The sequence below is a fragment of the Lynx canadensis genome, chromosome A3, assembly GCF_007474595.2.
Source record: "Lynx canadensis isolate LIC74 chromosome A3, mLynCan4.pri.v2, whole genome shotgun sequence".
Lineage (NCBI taxonomy): Eukaryota > Metazoa > Chordata > Mammalia > Carnivora > Felidae > Lynx > Lynx canadensis.
Window position 1 is genome coordinate 81817199 of NC_044305.1, and position 25732 is coordinate 81842930.

Here is a 25732-nt window from a genome sequence, read left to right on the forward strand (position 1 = left end):
AGCCGGCCGCCCGCGCTGGCAAAGCCCACGCAGGTAGAGAAGCCAGGCTTGGAGACGCAGCGGGGTCAGAGGCCCCCGGTCCTCCGCCCAGAAGTTTCATGTGGATAACCTTTTCCCTCTCCTTAGGAAAGCTCCTGCTTTGAACTACTTTCATTTAGCAGAGAAATTTATACTAACTGGGAGAGCTGTGTGTGTGCCTAAGTGGTGCGAATTTAAAACACCAGGAAAAGAGCTCCCCCGGAAAATTAATGATTATTTTAAAAGTTAAATGCGCGTTCAGTGTAAAGATGTTACAAAAAGTAATTGAAGCATCTTAAAATTCTGGCTGCCACCCCAATCAGTATCATCTCAGATAGCTGGCGTTTAACGGTCCACTCTACTAGTTATATTTAAGAATAATAAAGCTTTAAGACCTAACATAAAGGTGATTATAAGTCGTTAACATCAAGACAAGTTTAGACCTATTCGAACTGTTCTGCAATGATTTGTTATCAATCAAATTGATGATCTTACTGAAATTAAACTTGGTTTAAACTGTTGGTAGAGGAGGCAGTGTTTCTTGTGTTATCTTTAAGGAGAATAAAAAAGGATTTTACTTGACCCTCAGTATAGTTAAAATCTTACAGATTTTTCTTTAAGTATAACCAATGCCAAAAGCTGATTATTTGTGGATGTCTTTAGAAAGTCTCATTATAATGGCGCTCCAAATGACACATCATGGAAGTACTGTGCGGGGCCCTCTGTAGGTCCTGCTCAGTCTGTGCCTGGGCGGCACAGCATTCAAACATTTTGCTGTGAAGCCAAGATATTTTTCATTTCCAGAGTTCTGCCTTTTAGAGACAACACTAACTTCTAACAGTTTCCCAACCACCCACTCCCTTATACTTTCAGCGCTCACTTTTAAGGAAAAGCCATTGAAACAGAAGCTGCAATAATCTCTTCCTGTGATATCTTTGTGGCAGAGGCCAAAGGCTCTGTTGAATTTAAAATGAATTTAAACCGTTTATCCATGAACTGAAGTTAGCAGCAAGTTAGACCTGCAGAATTTTTGTGACACTTGAATATTTATTCTAGCAAACGGGTTACCAAATGCAGTGTTCCTGTAAAAAGAACTAAGATCTAAGTGACAATTTTTGTGTCTCCAGACACAGAGTGGACCAGTGATTCTGCTAAGGCATGCAATTCAGGAAAGGTTTGCATTCTTAGGAGAGAAACTTGAGTTTTCAAGTGAAAAGGTTTTCGCCTTTCCACACCTTGGAAGGTAGTAACATCTTAACAGTGTGCACATTATATAGTAGGAGTTCCACTTCCCCCACTTTTAGAGTCTGGTATCTTTTGTCAAAGCGTGAAGTGGCAGCTTCAACAGCTGCCGATGTGGTCAGACACAAGGTGGTTAACCACCCCTCCCCCAGCCCGAGCCCCCGCAAGCCAGCACAGCAATCCCTGCCTGGCCCTAGGAACCCAATTCCACCAAGATAAGGAAAGGCTCTCCCTGAGCTTTTGAAGTCAACTCCCTTCAGTATGCAACGGCACGCTTTTTAAAAAATCATTGCTTATTCCCAGCACATGAACAAGAAATGTTTAGTGAACATGTAAGTGTGGTTTTCACTCCCACTCTTTGGGACATTAACAAGCCCATTTAAAATAATCCTACCCTCAGGATTTAGAGTTTAGAGTTTCTCCTTCTCGCTCTCACATTTAAGAAATTAGGCCAGTCATCCGCATTTAACTATCAGGAACATATCTGTTTAGGGAGAAAACAAACATTGCTTTTGTAAGTACAGAACTGTAATGGTAAATTATAAAAATACTCACTGGTTTAGTTTCAGAAAGCTACTTCTCAACACGGCTTTGTAGTTCTGGCTACTAGTTCGCACTTCACTGCTTCTCTTTGAAAGTTTCTGTACCTTCACATCTTGCAAACTACTAGACGACTTCACTGACTGAAGGCCACTTTTAGCACTTAATTAGCATGCACCCAAGAAATGACACCAGGACAAGCTGGTTATATAAACTGAGAAACAAAGACTTTAAAACAGTTTTAAACTTTAATTTTTCTTTCTCCCTTATTACATTTTATCTTTCCGGTTCCACTTGAAATACTAGTAATAATCATCCACGTATACACCTTGAAACTATTGGTCTTCGGGGGAAAAAAAGAAAATAAACATTTCAGTTATTGAAACATATTGTATGCGGCCAGCTAGGCTAAATAATCTCTTTATGGAAAATATAGACATTCTTCCTGAACCTGGACTTCTCATTCACTGACAACTGAAAACTATTAACTTAAAAAAATTTTTTTAATGTTTTATTTATTTTTGAGACAGAGGGAGACAGAGCATGAACAGGGGAGGGGCAGAGAGAGAGGGAGACACAGAATCTGAAGCAGGCTCCAGGCTCTGAGCTGTCAGCACAGAGCCCAACGCGGGGCTCGAACTCACGAACCGTTAGATCATGACCTGAGCCGAAGTCGGACGCTTAACCGACTGAGCCACCCAGGAGCCCCTGAAAACTGTTAACTTTAAAATAAACTTCTGGGAGTCACGTCACCTCGTTGATTACCAAGGAGTCATACGGGACAGAAGGATTTGGAAACCTCAACACTCTAGAGAAGGTGGCACAGACAGGTTCAGTACTTTGCAGCCACTAGCGATTTAAAACGTCACTGTGCCAATGGAACATGTTAACACATCCACTTCTGCAGACTCCCCTCCACCTCTTCCTCCACCTACTTTTGTCAGGTTTTTTTCCCCGTTTCTCCCTGAAGTCATGGTTCATTCGCACAAGCAGAACTTCAACTCCAGGGAAGGGCTGCTTTTGCAAAGCTTCCTTAATTATTATGGGACTGCTTTGCATTGACAGCCCCTTATGTTCTGAGAGAAGGTTATTCTTCTGTTAGAGATATGCCTTCTTCCCTTTTAAAAAATCTGACAATACTTAAATATTTAAAATATCTTAATGATAATATTTGAAGAAAATGCTTTTAAAACCTTTTTTTCCCCTAACATTGTTCATTAGTCCCTTCTCACCATTGCTAGAAAAAAAAAAAAATGGCTTCTGCTGGGCATTAGTTTCCTTCTTATTTCATTTGCCACTATTTTCCACTAAAATCGTCAGATAGGGACGCCCGGGTGGATGAATTGGTTGAGCTGAGCATTCCGGTCTTCATCTCAGGTCACGATCTCACAATCCATGGGTTCGAGCCCTGCACCAGGCTCTATGCTGACAGGGAGAAGCCTGCTTGGGATTCTCTCTCTCTCTCTCTCTCTCTCTCTCTCTCTCTCTCTCTCTCTCAAAATCAACAAATAAACTTAAAAAAAAAAACCTTCAGATAAACTGCGAGGTCCAATTTGGAGCAGCCCTTCTTAGGAGACTACAGCTTTTGCTCTCACCCTCTCCTCAGTTGGAAACCACTGGTAACAACTCTATGTTTCTTTCCTGCTAGATGCTGCTCCACTAGGACTGGTGGTGGCTTCTCATAAGCATCTCTTATTGTCCTCTGTTCCCCACACAGCACTACCCTCTCGAGGGCCTCTGCGTGTCGACTCTGTACTTCCTGTCTATAAACCATTCTCCCTCCTTGAGCACTTCATACTCTTCTCAAGACACTCAGCACCACTGGCACCCACAGAAAGCGTCAATGAATGTTTGAGACTGCACAGCCTCCAGACCTTCCCTGTCCTCGGGAACCAGTCTGAGGGGGATGATGAGTCCCGGAGTAGGAGTTTGAAGATCTTGTACAAATAAATCACTTAATTATGACTGACTCTTTAGTTTCTTAATCTGCCATGTCACAGGTGTAGGGTCAGCCCCAGTTCCAGGGAAAACAGCACAGGTTGTTTGTTGGTGGGGAGATCTGGGGTCTAGTTCCTCAGCCACAGCCAGCCGTGAGGCTGAATCAGACGCTTAGCATCACGGGGCCTGCTTTCACACCCTGCAAAAGGAGGTGCTCAGGGTCAACGATTTCTGTAGCCCCTTCCCAGAGCTAGGGGTCTATAAAAAAGTGATTACAATGTAGACTACCCCCATAGGGGAGTTTTAGACTCAAATGAGATAACCTGCTCAAACTGGAAGAATATAAAACCAACTTCACATTCACAAATTTCCAAAAGAAAGGAGAAGTACAAATAATGATAATATACTCCATTCAACAGAATATGTTCTTGGAATTATTTTCCTATCTAGAAGACAGATTTGAGCAATCTATCCACATTCTCCTGGATTTGTTACCCGTTATGGTTCAAGTCACCCCGCCCCCAACCCCAACATTTGGATAGAAGCAGGATGGTTTGTAAGGCATTTTCATACGGATTTACTTTTCCGCTCTTCAAAACACCTTCCCTGTGCCACAGGCAGGACAGGTCCTCCTTCCCACGTTTTACAGAGGAGTAAACAGAGGCTTAGAGATGAACCAGCCAATTGAACTCCTTTATCAAGCTGACTCCCAGGGACAAAGAAGGTCTGGAGGCTGTGATTCCTAACATTCACTGAAATTGTGGAAGCCAGGAAAGATGCAAGCTGAGTGTCTTGAGAAGAGTATGAAGTGCTCAAGGAGGGAGACTGGGTTATAGGCAGGAAGTACAGAGTCGACGTGCAGAGATCACCAGGAGGGTAGTGCTGTGCCGGGAGCTGGACACGACTTTGCTTCGACCCTATACTAGAGTCGTAAAATAATAATTCTACTTCTTACCCAAAGAACCCCAACCCTGCTTGTCAGCTTTGTTAGCATCCCCTTTTAGCCCACAAAATTAATATCCCATAAGCAACACAACAGGAAAGAAAGAAAACTCATCACACCATTCAGTCCCCTCACTCACGTTTATCGCTTTGTCTAGAACCTGACACGGCAGATATTTGTTAAGTTTTCACTGAATGAATAATTTAAGGAATGCTGAAGTGTTTATACCCAGTTTCATAAACTCAAGGGGTTAATCTTTCCTGCTGTGAGCAATACAATATTGTCCTTGTAACTGCTTTTCAGCAATTCTAAAATATGCATTTGGGTTTAACATAGCTAAAAGGACCAATGGGCACTCACAAAGTACTATTAATCTATACAGTCTCACGACTGGGGAAGTAACCTCGCAGATAAATTACTGCTGAAATTCCACCATTCTGTATTCTTTATAAAGGTTTTCTCTTCCTACTTACTTTAAGAAATAAAAGTCTTGGGGCGCCTGGGTGGCGCAGTCGGTTAAGCGTCCGACTTCAGCCAGGTCACGATCTCGCGGTCCGTGAGTTCGAGCCCCGTGTCGGGCTCTGGGCTGATGGCTCAGAGCCTGGAGCCTGTTTGCGATTCTGTGTCTCCCTCTCTCTCTGCCCCTCCCCCGTTCATGCTCTGTCTCTCTCTGTCCCAAAAATAAATAAACGTTGAAAAAAAAAATTAAAAAAAAAAAAAAAAAAAAAGAAATAAAAGTCTTGGTCAAATGGTATTTAAAACCACAGCAGCATTTGATAATTATGGGGGGGAAAAGACTTGCCTATGCAAATTTTCCAGTGATTACCTGGATGGTTCAAATGACCACTTCTTACCTTCCTGCCCTCTTGGTCATGGAATATAAAAAAAAATATGCCAATAACCAAATATGTTATGAACATCATCAACCAATATTAACTTCCAGGAAAACTTGGTAAGACGATGACAGCAAAAATAATTGGTTTTAACAGTATTACTCTAATGCTGGCCATCTTTTATGTTTCAAAACCAAGCATTTATATGACTGGCTAGACTAAATTCTCTTTTCTGCTATATACATGGTCTCGTATCTATTGTAGAAACTATCTAGGATTGTGTACCTTTAAATCACCTATGAATAAAGAAGTCACTTAAGAAAATGATGGTAATTTGAGGAATGTAAATAATATATTTAATCCATTTTTGAAGTCCCAGCTATGAAAATTCTACCCTGAGAAGTTAAAAAATTTCCAAGCTTTAATGTGTAGAGATGCCCAGGAAATGCCTCTAAGTTCAGGCTATGAGGCATCATTAGAAAAGAAACATGTTGACCAAGAACCCAGCTTAAATGGAAACATAGTATACAACTAAAAATAAATGCACTTGTTTGACCTTTGAATTTTTTTTATTGGATTTCCTGGAAGAGGCAACACCTAGGTAAAATGGTGTAGACCTTACCTTTTCTTTTAGTCACCAATGTAGAAGTTTTTATTAAGTTTATTAAAGTTTTTTTTTAAGTTTATTCTGTTCCCAGAATACACAGTAAGACTTTTTCAAAATTATCAAACTGTCCAATCATACCGGTCCCTTGCTTTAAATTGAAAAAAGGTTGTATTTTTAAGTTACAAGGTTTTTTAATTTAAAACTTCAGAAACACACAGAGTGAAGTCAAGTAGGAAGAAGCAAAGCAAGCATCCCAGCTAAACACTAACACATTAGATACCCTGGTGTCACCAGTCAATTGTTTTGCTAAACATGCTTTAAATATTGAACCAAAAATTTAATCTTGCTAAGTAACATTTGTTTCAAAACCGTTTTCTCAGAGAAGTCTTGTTTGAGTTATATGAAACTCCTTAAATGGACAATTATCAGAGAAACTGGCTTTTAAGGGGAAAATAATAGTGTGAATGAGCTATATGTAACTTCCCTTTTTAAAAACAGAAGTTGAATCTGTGTGACACCAAATTTAGAAAGGAGAATGAGAGAATATCATCCATAGCATAGACGCCCATTGCTGTTCTGTTCTGTTACAAATTACACGCTACGAACTTGAGTTTGCTCAAACAATACATATATCTAATCATTCCTAAAAATGATTCTTTTAAAAGAAAACATAAATGTGAAAGGATTACATCAAATAAAAAAAACTCACTCAAAAAGTGCCAGATTCCCTGACTTTCACTAATTATTCATTTGGCCTCATTACACACGCCAGCACAGTCCATCCTAGCACTAGCTTTTGTGGGAATGATACTGGTAATTTCAGCACCATTTATATTTCCTTTTAACTTCATTTTAGAAATTAAGACCCAAACTACAAAAAGGTTAACAAAAATTGTAATGCATCAGATGTTCATTTTCAATCCATTCTCATTTGTTACCACTTTAGAACTGCTAAACATCATACTTCTAGTTTTTGTGATAAAAAAAATAACAGCTATAAAGACTTCGGATTTACTATTTTCACATGCGGCCAAAAATGAAAAGTGAGAAAACAGAAATCTTTCCAAAACTTCATCAGATGAAAAGAGCAGAATTAATGGGGAACTATACCACTTATGAACAAGAATACTTAATACTTTATAAATATCACTTCTCTCTCCCCTCAACTCATCAATAAATTAGACGCAATTCCAATTTAAATACCCCTTTTCTTTTCATAGAACTTGGTAAGCAAATCCAGAAATCATCTGGAATAGCAAAGAGCAAAAGATAGATGCAGTAAGTTTAAAGAACAAAATGGGGGATGCGACCTGTCAGATACCGAGGCTTATTATAAATTTCTAGTAATTAAGAGAGTGCTGTGTCATAGGGATAGATAAATAGATCAACAGAACAGAATTGACAGTGCAGAAATAGACCCACGCATATAAGAAAGTGTATAATATGACAGGTCTGATATTACAGATCAGGGGGAAAGAGCAGATTATTCAATAAATGGCTAAGGGCCACTTGATTAACTGCATGGAAAATAAAATTAAGTACCTAATATCTTTCCAAAACATACATTCTGGTGGACTAAATCTAAATACGTAAAACAAAACTTTAAAACTTTTTTTTTTTAATTTTTTTTTTTCAACGTTTATTTATTTTTGGGACAGAGAGAGACAGAGCATGAATGGGGGAGGGGCAGAGAGAGAGGGAGACACAGAATCCGAAACAGGCTCCAGGCTCTGAGCCATCAGCCCAGAGCCTGACGCGGGGCTCGAACTCACGCACCGCGAGATCGTGACCTGGCTGAAGTCGGACGCTTAACCGACTGCGCCACCCAGGCGCCCCAAAACTTTAAAACTTTTAAGGAGAGGGGCGTCTGGGTGGCTCAGTCGGTTAAGCATCTGACTCTTGACTTTGGCTCAGGTCACAATCTCATGGTTTGTGAGATCAAGCCCCACATCGGGCTTCACAGTGACAGCATGCGAGCCTGCTTGGGATTTTCTCTCTCCTTCTCTCTCTGCCCCTACCCCATTTGTGCGCTCGCTCTCTCTCTCTCTCTCAAAATAAACATTTTTTAAAAAATAAAGAAAACTTTTTTTAATAAAAATTTTTAAAGTTTTATTTATTTATTTTGAGAGAGACAGAGACAACACGAGTGGGGAGGGGCAGAGAGAGAATCCCAAGCAGGCTCTGCATTGCCAGTGCTGAGCCCCACGTGGGGCTCGAACTCACAACCATGACCTGAGCTGAAATCAGGAGTCAGACACTTAACTGACTGAGCTACCCAGGCACCCCAATAAATAAAACTTTTAAGGAGAGAATATAGGAGAATATGTTTATGGCCTCAGGATAAAGAATGTGAGATTATGGTCTGATTGCTAAGATTCAGACTCACTCGCTTTTGCTTTGCTCTGTGCCTTGAAATGTTGACCCCCTCGGGACTAAGCTCTTTCGCCAACTAGCTGCCAGCTGGATTCAGCAAAAGCAAGGCACCAGAAGGAGGCCAGTGGGTCAGAGGGGAAAGAGGCTTGGGTGTTTCTTTCGTGACCCTTCCTGCTTTGAGCCCCTGTCATGGTAGTATCCATCCCTCCACACCCACAGCTTCTGTGGTGGCCCCCTTCTCCAGGATATCAACTCTGCCGAATTCAAGCAACACCATTTCCTCCCCTTCTCTCAGATCTAAGGACAGGAACAGCTTCCTACTGTTGTTGGTCTTCCATGCCTCAACTCTTGTCACATCTCTGTAAAAAGTCCCTTTAATAAGTCTCATAAGTTGTATCATTTGAATGAAATTGTTTCCTGCTGAGATTTTGACTATTCAGAAACTAGACACCCAGTGCAGAAACCATAAAGAAAAGATCAATAATGTGATTACATTAAACTTAAACATCTATTAAACAAAATACACTACGAACAAAATAAAGGGAAGCTAAAGGCTGTGGAATGACATATGTGATTCAGATAATCAACAAATGATTAGTATCCAGAATAAAGAGCTTTCTGAATCAAGTTTTTAGAAGTCCTAAAACCCAACAGAAAAGTGGGTTAAAGAGGAAAGAAACTTAAATGTCCAACAAACATGTGAAAAGATAACTCAATCTCATCGGTAATAAGAAAAATGCAAATTACAAAAAGATAATTCACAGCTATCAGATTGACTGTTTTGGAGATAATCTGACATGAACTAGTAAAGTTGGAGATGCATCCACTCTACCCACAGACATGCAGTCTCTCTACTGGGGTGCCATGAAAAAAATAAGCCCTACAGAAAATGATTCAAGTGCCTATTTCCTCAGTTCTCCCATGGATGGTATACAGTTAAAAACCAGTTGTGTGTTGGTAAATGTTCACCAACTGGCTGGGTCGATGCGGAAAGAAGCCTTTATCTGTAGCATGTACTGATTTCTGTGGTGTAAATAGCCCCATCACGGCTGATTTGAAGCCTCCCAAATGAACTCAAGAATTAGAAAGGGATTCACACGATCGCTCTCAGGGGCAGGTGTCAGTCCCTAGCTCCAGCCCAAACACAGGAATCATTCTAGATTTACAGGAAGGAAGTTAATTCATTACATATAATGGATGTCTTAGGGTACTGGGGCTTAATTCTCTGGAGGAATTCTGGATGAGAAGAGCTGAATCTAGAATCTTAGAGAAACTCTTGTTTTTATCCCCCATGAAAACATAGAAGAGTATTTGTAGCCGCTTTGCTTATAACAGCTAAAAATTGGAAACAACCTTAATGTTCACCAAGGTAAGAGTAAATTGATACACTTGAAAACTATAGTGGTTAAGAAGTACTAAAGGTACCTACATCAACCTGGCTAAATCTTAAAAAAACATAATGCTGAGTAAAACAAAGCAAGCTGTTAAACATGTACAGTATAATCTCACTATATAAAATCTTTTAACACATGTAAAATATGGCTATACATTGTTTACAAATACATAGGTATGCAATTACAGAATAAAAACATTAGAGATAAAAAAAAAACGTTTAGGAAAGTGGTTACCTCTGGTAAACAGAGGAGGGAAATGGAATCAGGGAGAGACACACAGGTGGCTTCTCTTTTATCTATAATGTTTAATTTCTTTTTTACAAACATGAAAAGCCAAGTAAGTATGTTGGAATACACAGTGTGAATTTATTGATTTAGATTTCATCAGGTTAAAAAAATACACCTTATTTTCTTTCTTCCTTATGGTCCCCATGAAGTAGAACTTCAGAAGTTTTTCTCCCACAATTTCTTAATCTCTATTAATAAAGCATTGAGCAGTATTTACATTTAATGTATTTATTCATTCCCCATTATTTCAGTAATAGCTTATTCCTTACACTCATTTTGATATATTATCCTTCTCTCTCTCCTAATAACAGACTGTAAAATCCAATGATGACTCTACAGTAACCTGAAGTTCTTAACAGGAAGCCCAGCTGACAAGTCAACTGTAAGAGAATAACTGGGATAAAGTCCATGTATTTCTCACCCAACAGGCTAACTTCTATCATGCTAGAAAAGATCAAAGTTTCCTCACAAAATAGGAAGGCTTGTTACTTGATTAATATGCCAAATAATGCATTTAGCACTAAAAAGTGAAATCGTGTGCACGTATGTGTCTGTGCATTCTAAAACAACGGAAACACACTTTCCCCATGAAATAAATATCTCTCACTTGGTGTTGAGGTGACCACTGGCTGCTATACCAAATGCATTTTGATTCTTTCTTATTTTGTGTCTCTCCACATAGGCATAGAAATAAAGCCCACATGCTCTCCTGACCTTTGGGGACATGATGTTGTCTCAGTGCATGGGTAATGTGACTTTTTTCAGAGATTGTCTTGAAATAAGCCTATGTTTTAAATACACACTTTTCTGCGTGCTAGCAGGCATTCTGAAGCTAGGTGGTTCTAAATAAAGAACTCTAGTCAACAACAGGAAATAACTCCCACAGAAAAAAGGGGCAGAATACAAACTCTCACCAACTCTTGTACACAGTTCACAACGGCCTTTTGTTCTGTGCACATTAAGCCTGAAATCTTTACTTTTCAGAGCATGTCTGGGCCTTTGCAGAGCAATTAAACCTTTCTTTTCCATTTGCTGGTGTCCTTGCCTTCTTCTCTCCGAGGAAGTTAACCTTACAACTAACTTCTTACTATGAGGTAGCAGATCAGAAAACGGAACAGTTTCTATTCTGAAACTTAAAGTTTTTTTTTTTTTTTAATGGAGCTTCTCATGGGGAAAAAAAATCAATTCTCAGTTTAAAACTCACTTTTCCTTCTAAGACATACAGTACTGCATAAACACACACATATGTGTTCTAAAAGAATAGATTCATCTACAGTATGTGTTTCTAAATCTATCAACAAGGATATATCATATCCACCCATAAGTCTAGCTTGATGGGTTATTAACACTTTGTTAGCGACATTTCAGCAAATCAGTGCAACTGGGAGATGAATTTATATTCTAGACAAAGGTTTCCATCTTGAGTCTTTTGTAAAAAATTGGGAGAAAAATCCAGACCCCAGGCTAACCAAATAAAAAGATATCTGAATAAGTTTTTCAAAGTCAAAGTGACTCCTACTGGAATGGGTTGGTGGCATTCAACTCTAGGACAACACAGGTATTCCTGACAAGAAAACCAGTCCAAGGAAAACAGCTTAAATATGACTACAAACTGCTATTTCTTCCCTCTCGTCTACACCCAGCCTTGCCCTCTCCACTGGCTCCTTCCTGAAGTCAATAAATTATGGACCCAACACTCTCTGTCTTCAGTTTTAAAGCAAGAAGTAATCTTTCTGTGCTTCAGTGCTGCAGGGAGACCAGTAGCTGCTCCTGTCTCTACCCTTCACTGCTTTAGCCCCTCCTCCTTCCTCTGGCGTCTGCAGGACAACACTACTGACCGCCCCTAGAAAAGAGCACCAGTGCCCTCTAAGCACCAAGGCCAATGGACACTCTTCCCAGTTCCTCACATTACTGAGCCTCCCGGTAGCATTTGACATTACTGACCACCTCTAACCATCTCTCAGTGAGTTTGATTAAACTATAGCCTGCTGGTTCTTATCTCTCTGGACACTTAGAGTTTCCTTTGCTGGCTCCCCTTTGTCTGACCTCCCTATAAACCTACAGTTCTTGACTTTTTTCCAAAATCACCTCCGGTTGCAATTTGGGACCACAGAGGGTAATTGAGGTGAGTGGGGAATGGGGGTGGTTGGTTAGGATATCAGAATCTTCAGGAAAATGTGAAGACACGAGTGTTTTGAGAACATTCTGCCCACTGATAATCACTATCCAAATGTTTGTATTCCCTATGGTTTTCTTTTTGTTCCTTCTTCTCTTCTCATCCTATAAACTCCCCCCAGGCAACCTCACCCACTCTCAGGGCATCTATATGCTAATGATTCACAAACCATTAACCACATTCCAGACCTTTCTCTTTGAGCTTCATATCTGACCTTTATATATAGAGAGACCATATATCCCAGTTTGTCAGGGTCATTCCTAGTTTATGCTTGTCGTGGCATAATTACTAATAGCACCCTGTTTCAATCTCAAAACGGTCCTGGTTTGAACAATAAAAGTATATAATTAGCCTATTTCTATCCCATTGCCTATTAGACATCTCCACTGGGTACCATAAAGGCACCTCCAAGTCACAGCACATCTAAAATTGTCCTAATCATATTTTCCTTAAATCTGCACCTCCTCTTGAATGCCTAAGAATGGTTAAGTTACCAACAAGGTACCCCTGGTGTCTAGGTTGGAAATCTAAGATTCAAAGTATCTTCCCTCTCTCTTTCCCTCGCATTTAACCAGACACAGAGTCCTGCCAATTTTCCCTCTTAAATACGTTTCAAATATGTCCCTTCCTCTCCATTTTTCCCATCACTGCCCTGGTCAAGACCCTAATCATCTTTGATTTTGATTACGGCAACAATCCATCTCCCTACTTCCAGTCTTGAATATTCCCCCTCTAATCCATCTACACCACCTGCTGCACGACTGGTAGCACACGAGGTACTAAAAATACGAAATGAACAAGAGATGCTCCCACCAAGTTCACGGGAAAAACTAACTCATCGATGTGATGCAGTGGGTTACGTGGTGATAGAGACACACACAGAGTGACAATGGACACATATGCGTGGCCACAGAGCCTGGCCAGTGTGAAAGCCATGGTGTCGGGTTTTTTTTTCTTTAATTTTTTTTTTTTTACACGTTTATTTTTGAGACCGAGAGAGACAGAGCATGAACGGGGGAGGGGCAGACAGAGAGGGAGACACAGAACCGGAAGCAGGCTCCAGACTCTGAGCCATCAGCCCAGAGCCCGATGCGGGGCTCGAACTCACGGTCTGTGAGATTGTGACCTGAGCTGAAGTCGAACGCTTAACCGACTGAGCCACCCAGGCGCCCCAGCCATGGTGTGAGTTTTAAGACAAATGGGGATTAGTCAAGGTCATTAGCAGCAGAGACAGGGAGGTGAGAAATAGCAGTGGATATGGGTACAGATCCGAAGTTTAAATTGCAAGCAAGAAGTAGCTACATACAAGACTAAGGAGTTCAGCTGGGCATGTCTAGGAAGGCCTTGGGTGCCACATTAAAGAGTTTGGACTTTATATTCCGAAGGCAGTGAGGGATCATTAAAATATTTTCCGTGAGAGAGTGGCATCATCTGACTTTTATTTTTGGACGTTAATTCTACATCTATTCCTGAATTTGACAGAACAATCTTAAAAGTTATTTATAATAACCACCAAATGAAGAAAAATAAATTTTATAGAAGATGTTAAAAAGCTGTAATAATAGAGTTGGATTCTGACAAAAGAAAAATACAAATGGATGTGCACTGAAAAACTTGAGGGGCGCCTGGGGGGCTCAGCTGGTTGAGCGTCCGACTCCTCATTTTGGCTGAGGCCGTGGTCTCGCAGTTCGTGAGTTCGAGCCCTGCATCGGGCTCTGCAGTGACAGCGTGGAGACTGCTTGGGATTCTCTCTCTCCCTCTCTTTGCCCCTCCCCTAAACGTGCTCATGCTCTCTCCCTCTCTCTCTCTCCTCTCTCTCAAAATAAACTTAAAAAACGAAAAGAAAAACTTGAAACACGCCACAGTATAAAGATCTAATAGAGTCAAAGATGGCATTCTTGTTAGGGAGAAGAGGACCGCCTGTACAGTAGCTATTTGTGAAGAACGGATGTTAGATTTTTGCCTCAAACAAGGCGATAAAACACTAGAGATTAACTAAAGAGTAAAATATATTTTAAAAAATGTGAGAACTAAAAGAAATTACAGAGGAACAACTGATCTGAAAGGTAGACAAGACCTTTCCAAACACAAAGCAAAAGAAGAAACATAGGGTTAAAATGATTATACTACAAAACTATATGCCAAGAAGTGCCATAAGCAAAATTAAAAGAAAAATGACAAACTAGGAAAAATATTTGTAACATGGTTAACAAAGACTTAGTAACCTGATAGCCAAACAAGTACTTATGAATCAATTAGAAAAACATCAATATCGGGACACCTGGGTGGCTCAGGTGGTTAGGCATCGGACTCTTGATTTTGGCTCAGGTCGTAATCTCATGGTTTGTGGGATTGAGCCCTTTGTACAGCCCTGCATTGGGCTCTGTGCTGACAGCGTGGAGCCTACTTGAGATTCTCCCCGCCCCCCCCTTCCTTTCTCTCTGCCCCTCCCTTGCTCTTTCAAGCTCTCTGGTGTGTTCTCTCTCTCAAAATAAATAAATAAACTTAAAAAAAAAAGGGGGGAGGGCGCCTGGGTGGCTCAGTAGGTTGAGCATCCGACTTTGGCTCAGGTCATGATCTCACGGTTCACGGGTTTGAGCCCAGCACTGGGCTTGCTGCTGTAAGCGCAGAGTCTGCTTCAGATCTTTTGTCCCCCCCCCCCCCCCCCCCCCCCCGCTCTCTCTGCCCCTTCTCCACTCACGCTCTCTCTCTCAAAAATGAATAACATTAAAAAAGAAGAATAAGAAAGAAAAACACCAATACTAAATTAGAAAAACACTGACGCTAAATTAGAAAAATGAGCAAAGGACATAAGCTAATGGTCACCAAAAGAAGAAATGAATGAAAAAACCAAATACAAATTGATCTAATCAAAGTAACATAAATTAAAAGGAAATATGATTGCCACATCCCAAGCTGACTACAGATGTGTTAACCCTGATTACAATGTGCGGGCACAGTGGGCTGGGATGCCAGAGCCACTGATGAAAGCGTGACTGGATTCAACCTTGAGAAGACAGGGTTTGGTCATGGGTATGAAGAGCCTTTAAAATTTTTTTTTTTCAACATTTATTTATTTTTGGGACAGAGAGAGACAGAGCATGAACGGGGGAGGGGCAGAGAGAGAGGGAGACACAGAATCGGAAACAGGCTCCAGGCTCTGAGCCGTCAGCCCAGAGCCTGACGCGGGGCTCGAACTCACGGACCACGAGATCGTGACCTGGCTGAAGTCGGACGCTTAACCGATTGCGCCACCCAGGCGCCCCTGAAGAGCCTTTTAAAATATCCATATGCCGGGGGCACCTGGGTGGCTTAGTTGGTTAAGCGTCCAACTTCAGCTCAGGTCATGATCTCACGGTTTGTGAGTCCGAGCCCTGCGTCAGGCTCTGTGTTGACAGCTCAAAGCCTGGAGCCTGCTTCGGATTCTGTGTCTCCCTCTCTCTCTGCCCTTCCCCCACTCACACCCTGTCTGTCTGTCTGTCTCTCTGTCTCAAAATAAATAAACGCAATAATTAAAAATATACATATCGATATGCTGTAATGTAGTCTTTTCATTTCTAGGAATTTACTCCTTAGAACTAATCAGAGCTGCGCATAAAAATTATATTCATTCAACAACTATTTATTGAATGACTACTCTGCCCTAGGTTCTGGGACTTGGGTATGTGGCAACAAACAAAACCCGCAACAATCCCTGTTCTCATGGCTCTTACATGCTAGTGAGAGGAAAGAGAAAACACAATAAATTAGTAAATTATATGGCATGTTAGAAATTAAGTGCTATACGGAAAAATAAAACAGGAAGGAAAGCTGGGGAATGTGTGCCTGGGCGTGTGTGTTGGGGGGGTGGGGGGGTGATTTTGAAGAGGTGGTTAAGAAAGCCTGCTGAGAAGATGACAAGAAGTAAAGACCTGAAGGAGGTAAGAACTGAAGCCCAGCACAAGAGTTTTCCCAGCAGAGGGAAGAGAAAATACTAGCAGTGGGGAGCATGCTCGAGGGCTCCACGTCCATAAGGAAAGGAGGGGCGCGTGAGCGAGTGGAGGAGGAAGTGAAGGGGAGAGTGGAAGGAGAGGAGGTATGAGAAGGGGGCAGGTTGTGGAGGGCCTTAATAAGCCAACGCAATGACTTTGGCTTTTACCCTGAGTAAGAGGGGAAGCGATTATTGCGATAGTCTTGTCGCCTATGTATTCTCGAGACAGTGGCCAATGATCCTTTTAAAACAAAAGTCAGGTCATGTCCTCCTCTCCTCTCGCAAAACCCTCCGATGATGGTGACTGTGTTGTAATGATTGATCTGCTTAGTGTTGCTTTGTGTTTTGAATCTCGTCAAGTGTGCCAAAAGCTCTAGCATTTGAGAACGTGCCACCAAAATCAAACAACTGAGAAGCAGTTGTGTAACCAGTGGGTGTAATGGTGAAGGGCTTGAGCTCTACAGTTAGGACAGACCTGCCACTTAGGAGCTTTCCACCAATGAACCCTGGGCATGTTTCTCAATCTCTGATTCTTAACTGTAAAAACAGGGGAAATATTATCGACTCCATGGTGTCACAAAGATTAAATAAGACAATGCATTTATTTCTCAAAGTGAAGGGTGGCAACAGCGGGACGTGAGATGATTTAAAAGGACGAGGAACTGGCACTAAGGGGTCACTTTGGAGGAGAGAGGCCACAGCTAGGTTAAGAGGGGAGTGTCGTTTGAGGGGATGTACGAGGAGGAGGAGAACTCAAGGATTCTCGCTGCCTCCCATGTTACTGGAGGTGGGCAGTTGATGCGGTTTTGGCTAGTGGGCTGTAAGGGGAAGTCAGTCTGCTGGGAGCTCTGGGGAAGAATTCACCACCCTGACTAAAAAGTGAGGGGCACACAGGCCTGCAGAGAGAGCTCTCTCTCCCCTTCCTGGCCGTGTGAGGATGCGGTGTCTTCCGGTGCACACAGTTTAAGGAGGCTAAGGACAAAAGTCCAACGCACTGAGGGTGGTGGGGTAGAGGCTGAAGTGGAGCCTGGGCTCTTGATGACGTCACTGAGCTGAAGAGAACAACCAAAGGGCGCTTGGGTGGCTCAGTCAGTTAAGTGTTTGACTTCGGCTCAGGTCATGGTCTCATGGCCCATGAGTTCAAGCCCCGTGTCGGGCTCTGTGCTGACAGCTCAGGGCCCGGAGCCTGCTTCTGATTCTGTGTCTCCCTCTCTCTCTGCCCCTCCCCTGCTCACGCCCTATCTCTCCCTCTCTCAAAAATAAATAAACATTAAAAAAACAATTTAAAGAGAATAATTGACCTAGGAATGCCCACCTCTGAACTTCCAAGGGAAATAATAAATGATTTATGGGTATATTTATAACTCTGTAGGTGAGGTCCAAGGACCACAGGCCAGTGAATCACCTAGGGACTAGTTTAACCCCACATCCCTGGACCCCACCCACCTCTGCTAAAATATTATCTCTGTGAGAGAGGCTTAAGAATCTGCATTTTAGGGGCCCCTGGGTGACTCAATCAGTTAGGCGTCTGACTTCGGCTCAGGTCACGATTTCGCGATTCATGAGTTTGAGCCCTGCGTCAGGCTCTCTGCTCTCAGCACAGAGTCCACTTCAGATCCTCTGTCCTCCTCTCTCTGCCCCTCCCCCATGTGTGCTCTCTTAAAATACATAAACTTAAAAAAGAAAAGAATCTGCATTTTATACTTCTCACAGTGGTATTGGTTTCCTTTTGCTGCTGTAACAAATTACCATAGACTTAGTAGCTCAAAGCAATGCAAGTGTATTGTCTGACAGTCCTAAGGTCTAAAATCGTAGTGTTGACAGGGCTGTATTCCTTCTGTAGGCTTCAAGGGAGAATCTGTCTTCTTGTCTCTTCCAGTTTCTAGAGGCCACCTGCACTCCTTGGCTCGTGGTCCCTTCTTCCACTTTCAAAACACATCTTTCCAACCTCTGCTTCTGTCGCCTCATCTCCTTCTTCTGCCCTTGACCTCCTTGCTCCCTCTTACAAGGACTCTTGGGATTACAGGGAGCCCGGCCAAACAATCCAGGATAACCTCCCCATCTCAAGATCCTTAATTTAACCTTATCTGCGAAGTTTCTTTTACCAAGTAAAGTAACTGTGGGGCTTGGGGGCTCGGATGGATGAAGGGCACTATTCTGACTACACTTCAGTTGATTATCGAACCATTAAAAATCATAGGTTTAAGCCACTGTTTGTTGGCTTTTCTGTAACCTGCACATGAAAGCATCCTAGTAAATCACTTACTGGTCATAAAAACTTAACCCAGTGGTCCTCGATGGGAGCAGAGGTGGGGCGTGGAGGATGGATAAAAGGGTCGGGGAAAGCTAGGCACGTTAGAATTGTTTGGGATCTTTTTCCAAAATAATATATGCCTGAGTCCTGCCCCAGACCTACGGAACCGAGCTATCCAGGTACAAGCACCAGGCACATGCGGGTGAATGAACCTCCTTGGGAGACACACCTGGCACCCCTGGCTAAAACCCACTGAGTAAGCTCCAACTATGCCTTAGTTTTCTTATTGTAAAGTCTGAAAATAATGTATGTCCTGCCTATCTCCCATGGTCATATGAAGATCAAGCAAGGCAATGTATGTGGGAGCAATTTATAGTTGGTAACGAGTTATACAAGTATGATTGATAATTATTAGAGGAAACTGATGCAGACTGCAAATGATGGTAACGGGCAAGACAATTCGTCCAGAGACATTCCAGGTACTTGGAACTAACAAAGTAAGCAAAAATCAATCTTTGAGAAAAAATAAGAAATCACAAAGCTCATGCATTATCATGTATTTCCCGAGTGTCTATTTAATCTTAAAGATGATTTTAATTTTTTTCCCTTCAAACCACAGATTATAAACAGAAATTAGGAGGGAAAATGGATTGGACATGATACTAGCCAAAAGAAAAAAAAAGACAACTAACAATTTGAAACAGGAGGAGGAATTAAAATGTTGATATTATAATTCAGGGGCGCCTGGATGGCTCAGTTGGTTGGGCATGCGACTCCTGGTTTCCACTAAGGTCATGATCTCACAGTTCATGGGATCGAGCCCCACGTGAGGCTCTGTGCTATTAGCACGGAGCCTGCTTGGGATTCTCTCTCCCCTTCTCTCTCTGCCCCTTCCCCGCTTGCGCATGCTCTCTCTCTCAAAATAAATAAATAAAATGTTAAAGAAAAAAAGAGAATTCAAAAAATTGAGTGACGTGGGATTATTCAAAGTCGTGGCAAATAGCACCATGCCCCTCCCTCACCAGCCCTGCCCAAAGGACTCTGTTCCAACAGAACGCCTTAGCAAACTAAACGATCCTGAATCGTGAATAAAAGGTACTACTATGCTCAATGCTCTCTGTGGGAAAAATGTAATTACGAGAACAATAACGGTATAGGGAAAGATTTTTATCAAACAAGCTCACGTGAAACAAATTTGGGTGCTTAAAGAGAAACTTCAAACATCTATAGAATGCTCATGTATAGAATGCCTGTATGCTATATAAAGTGCATCACTGTATAAACCATAGCTGTTATAAATCTATACATAAGTTCTGCTGATGTGAATTAGTCATCATGTGTCATAAGAGCTCAATAAATCTGTGTGGTTTGAGAGACCAAAACTGACATTGTCACCTTCATGAAGGATGGTATTAGATCAGGCCACCCGCTGGCTATAGAGTATACAGTAAGGATACCCCAGCTTTAAATCTGTACAATTACTTATTTACAAATTATAAAGCATGTTGACATCACCATCTTATTTGCTCCTCTCCCCCTAAAACCCCAAAAGCCAGCTACTACTATTGTGTTTTACATTTGAGGAACTGAGGTTCAGAGAAAACTTTCTCAAGATGCCACAATGACTGGGGCTCCTGGGTGACTTAGTCTGTTAAACATCCAACTCTTGATTTCAGCTCAGATCATGGTCTCATGGTTCATGAGATAGAGACCTGCGATGGGCTCTGCTCTGACAATGCAGAGCCTCTTTGGGATTCTCTCTCTTCCTCCCTCTCTGCCCCCCCTCCACTCTGTCTCTCTCAAAATAAATAAATAAAGATTAAAAAATAGGGGCGTTTGGGTGGCTCAGTCAGTTGAGCGTCCAGCTTCAGCTCAGGTCATGATCTCACCGTTTGTGAGTTCGAGCCCCACGTCGGGCTCTGTGTTGACCGCTCAGAGCCTGGAGCCTGTTTCGGATTCTGTGTCTCCCTCTCTCTCTGCTCCTCCCCAGTTCGTTCTCTCTCTCTCTCTCTCTCTCTCTCCCCCAAAAGTAAACAAACATTTAAAAAAATTTTTAAATAAAAAAAGATAATAATACTAATAAAAGACTGCACAATGACCAAGCAATAAAGCCCAGACTGGAATCCAGATCTGATTCAAAATCCAATTTTCATTTTCAAATTTACTATTGTAAATAGCACTTCACTTAACCTGAATTTCTAAAAACAAACTCACATGGGCACTTCAAGTGTGGCGATCCACCTATCTACTTATTTAGAAAGCAGCACGAATCAGAAAAATTTTAGTATCTTTTAAAATATATATACATTATCTCTTTCTTTTTAATATATACACACACACACTGGCTAAGCTTCTATAAACAGCTCTAGCTCAGAGTGAAATTTTATGACTGAACCTCAAACACTTAAATAAATAGAAAATGCTGAGATGGTCTAAGCTAGTAAACAAAATCATTAGCTCTAAAAACAAAAAGCTCAAAATGTACCAGTTTCACAAGTATTTGCTTGCTCTAAGAAATGCTGCAGTTATTCCAATGGTGTATTTTACTCTTATTTATATTTCTAGTGGACTACTATGTTTCCATGCAATTTCAACCCACATACGTCGATGACACATGCAGAGCTTAAAATGCCATGATTCATCAAGGCTGCCACAGTCATGCAGTTCGGTGACATACCGGCTGGATGTGAAGCTGTTCTGTGTAACATATGCACATGCTCTCCTGCCCCCGCGGCACAGCGTGTGTAACCCCAGCAGAGCATATCTGTCTACCTCTGACCCACCCTCCCACTCGAGGGAGAGACAAACCGTGAAACTGAAGTGAATAAAAAAGGATTATACAAAGGCACCCTTAGTCAGAAGTCACTTTTTCCACGTTAACAATAGAAAAGTCCTTACTACGACTTAGGCCACTTGTGCCATTACCTTTTGGTTCTTTGCAGAAAAACGAAAGGACACAGTACAGACTATTTAGAGATTATTTCCCATGTAATTAAGCAAACTGTAGTCAACATCTTCTCACGTGCCTAACAACACGAACTCTGGAGTCAAAAAGCCCCGGGACAGACAGGGTTTCAAGTTCCAGCTTCACCACGTGTTGGCTATCTGACCTTCGGCAACTTGCTTAAGCCTCAGTTTTCTCAGCTGTAAAAAGGGGCTAGAGCCAGGACCCGAGGCAGGTGTTACTGTGAGGGTTCAGTGAGATTTATGTATGTAAAGAAGTTAGCACAGCCCCCTGAAAATGATACACAAAGGTCTTTGTTTTTAATAATTACTTAAGTTCAGCACCGCGCTAGGAGTCGCTGGTGTCGGAAGGAGAGCTAACTTTGCTCATTCCCAGTAGGCCTAGTCTTCGCTGCTATGATGAATCTCATGTATGGGGTTGGGACACACATTACAGCACACTAGACATTAGATGGAGCCCTGCAAACTTAAGGCATCAGGCCAGACTGAAGTGTAAGAAAAAGGCATCTTTACTGAATAAATCTCATCATCTGACCTCTACCTCTGTACCTGTAGTTCCATATAAAACCAACTCCACTTTTTTTCTTTGCTTAACATTTATTGCCTATCCACTGTGCGAGGCCCTAGTCTACATTTTAGAAAAGATTCTCTCACAAATATTTGAGAGAATGTCAGATGTCTGAATTGTTATTTGTAATTCCATCCTTCTTATTCCTTCGATTTAATTATATTCTGATGTAATAATGTGTACATAACAAATTATAACAAAGACTGAGAAAAATCAGCTACTTTCTACAATGGCTTTAAAATATAAGTAACAGGAGCAACCAGCATGCCTCTTCCTACTTTGATTGCTATAACTGAGCTACAATGCTTTCTTATTCCACCTAAAAAAAGTGCCAGTAATGTCTCGCAAGTGAACCCAAAGAAACAGAGAATGAACACCAAAAATGTAGAAAGCTTGAACACCTCATTAGAAATAAATGCACTCCTTGTTCTTTAATATCCACTATACCTCTGAGTAGCTGAATCTCCAACCTCTTGCATTGCTCTGAAAAATATTGGTGCTCATCTCCATTGGCTCAAACTTCTACCCCTAGGTTGGTGGGTTATGGGCTCGAATGGTATAGCAGGATTTACATTTGCCTGTGAGTGAAGAAATACTAACAGGGGTGCCTGGGTGCCTCAGTTGGTTGAGTGTCCAACTCTTAATTTCGACTCAGATCATGATTGTGGTTCGTGAGTTCAGGCCCCATGTCAGGTTCTGTGCTGGCAGTGTGGAAGTCTGCTTGAGATTTTCCCTCCCTCTTTCTCTGCCCCTCCCTGTTCACTCTCTCTCCAATTTTTAAAAATAAATTAAAAAAAAAAAAGAAATACTAACAGTGGTTGAAATAACAAAGAGTTTATTTTTTTCTCACAAAATTAAAAGTGTGGGGTTAGGCAGTCCAGGACTGGAAGGATGGGTCAAATGTAACCTTCCACCTCATGGTCCTCAGAGTCACATGAAGGCTGCTACCTACCAGCTATTTCATCCACATTCCAGATAAGAGGAAAGTCAAAAGTCTTGTCTTCATGAGGTTTTGTCTTTTTATCCAAGAAGGGATATCCTCCCCTGAGGAAGGGGGAAGAATCTGGTTTCCAGAGTTGCTACAATATTAGACTCAAATGTCCAGTGTTCCACAAAAAGAAATTACAAGGCATTAAACAAAACAGAAGAGGAAAGTATGGCCCATTGAAAGGGAAAAATATAAATCAATGGAAAATGTCCTTGAAAAAGACCTACTGGAGACATACTAGACAAAGATTGTAAAACAACTATTTTCAAGACACTCAATGAACTAAAGGAAAATGTGAAGACAGTCAAGAAAATGATGTGTGAAACAAAATGAAAATATCAATAAAGAGATAAAAAACCTTTTAAAAAAACTAAAAAGAAGCTCTGCAGCTGAAAAGCACAGTAACTGAAATGAAAATTTCACTAGAAGTATTCAATGGTAGATTTGAGCAGAAGAAAGAATCAGCAAATTTGAAGATACGACACTGGGAATTATTGAGTCTGAGGAATAGAAAGAATAAAATTGAAGAAAAGCAAGCAGAGCCCAAGGGAGCTGTGGGACAAGTGAAGCAATAAACTCATCATGGGATCTCAGAAGAAGAGAGAGAGGAAGGGGTAGAGAGAATATTTGAAGAAATAATGCTGAAAACTCCCAAATGTGATGAAAGACATGAATATAAACATCCAAAAAGCTCACCTAACTCCAAAGTTGATGAACTCAAAGAGATCCACACTGAGGCATATTATAATAAAACTTTCAAAAGACAAAGGGTGAATCTTGAAGGCAGGAAGAGAGAAGTCAATTGTCATGTACAAGGGAATCCTCAATCAGGTTATCAGTACATTTCTCATCAGAAACTCTGCAGGCCACCAGACAGTTAGCCCATATATTCCAAGTTCTAAAAGAATGAAACTGTCAACCAAGAATCCTACATCTCACAATACTGTCCTTCAAAAGGGAGGAGAAAGTCAGACATTTCCAAATAAATACAAGCAGAGGGAGTTCATGACAACTAGGCCTATCCTGCAAGAAATGTTCTCAGGAACCCAGCAAGGTTAAAGGAAAAGACTCTGAACAGAAACTTAAAGACATCTGACGAAATAAAGATCTCAATAAAGGTAAATACAAGGACAATTATAAAAAACAGTATTATTGCAAAACTGGTTTTTAACTACACTTTTTATTTTCAATATGATTCAAGACACAAACCGATTTAAAGAAAAAAAATTATTAGTGGAAAAGCTAGTATTACTGTAATTTTGGTTTGTACTCCAAATCTGTTTTTCTCTGCAATTTAAGAGACTACTGCATAACATCAACAACCAAAAGGGGTTGGGATGGAGCTACAAATGAGCAGAGTTTTTGTATGTTATTGAAGTTGGGTTGGTATAAATTCAAATTAGAGTGTTACTTTAGGACGTTAAATGTAATCCCTATGGTAACTACAAGGAAAGTAGCTATAGAATATACACAAAAAGAAATGAAAGAACTTTAAACATTTCACTATTAACAATTGTCTCAGCACAAAAGAAGACATTAATATAGGACATGAGAGACAAAAACAGCTATTAAGTCATAGAGAAAACTAATACCACAATGGCAGAAGTCCCTCCTTATCAGTAATCACTTTAAATCAGTTGCATTTCTATACATAACAATGAACAATCTGAAAAAGAAAAACAATTCAATTTACAATAGCATCAAAAGAATAAAACACTTAGAAATTAATCAAGGAGGTGAAACACATGTACAATGGAAACTAGAAAACACTGCTAAAGAAATTAAAGAGAACATAAATAAGTGGAAATACATCTCATGTTCATGGATTGGAAGACAATATGGTTAAAATGCCAATACTACCCAAAAGACCTACAGATTCAATGCAATCCCTATCAAAATCCCAAAGCTGTTTTTTTTTTTTTTTTTTTTTTTTTTTTTGCAGAAATAGAAAAACCATCGTAAAATTCATACGGAATCTCAAGGGACTTGGAATACTGAAAGCAATCTTGAAAAAGAAGGACAAACTTAGAGGACTTATACTTCCTGATTTCAAATTTTACTACAAAGTGACAGTAATCAAAACTGTGGTATTGGCACAAAGACAGACATACAGATGAGTGGAACAGAACAGAGAGCCCAGATACAAACCCTCACCTATATGGATAAATGATTTTTGACAGGGGTGCTAAGACCCTTTGGTAGGAAAGGATAGTCTTTTCAACAAATGGTGTTGGGAAAACCAGATATCCACATGCAAAGGAATGAAGCTAGACCCTTACCCTAACACCATATACAAAAATCAGCTCAAAATGGATGAAGTACCTAAATGTAAGCCTCAAACATAACTCTCAAGATGAAAACATATGACAGAAGCCTCATGACATTGAATTACGCATTGATTTATTGGATATAACACCAAAGGCACCAGTAACAAAAGAAAAAATAGACAAATTAGACTTTAAGAAAATTTACAAATTTCGTGCAAAAAAACACTGTCAACAGGGGTGCCTGGGTGGTGCAGTCTGACTCCTGATCTGAGCTCAGGTCATGGTATCACAGTTCCTGAGTTCGAGCCCCACATCGGGCTCTGCTGATGGTACAGAGCCTGCTTGGGATTCTGTCTCTCCTTCTCTCTG

The 25732-nt window shown here is 40.9% G+C and overlaps 1 protein-coding gene across 2 annotated transcripts in view; it reads right to left on the reverse strand.

Annotated features, from left to right (window-relative positions):
- Nucleotides 1–25732, reverse strand: part of SERTAD2 (SERTA domain containing 2) — a 118253-nt gene that overhangs the window by 23497 nt on the left and 69024 nt on the right. Inside the window, exon 1 of one of the 2 annotated variants that reach the window (XM_030310709.1) lies at nt 1655–1743. The exons of the other annotated variant lie outside the window; for it this stretch is intronic. The gene's annotated coding sequence lies outside the window, so the exon portion shown is untranslated. Of the gene's footprint in view, nt 1–1654; nt 1744–25732 lie in introns of those variants that run through there. 2 annotated transcript variants of the gene reach the window in all.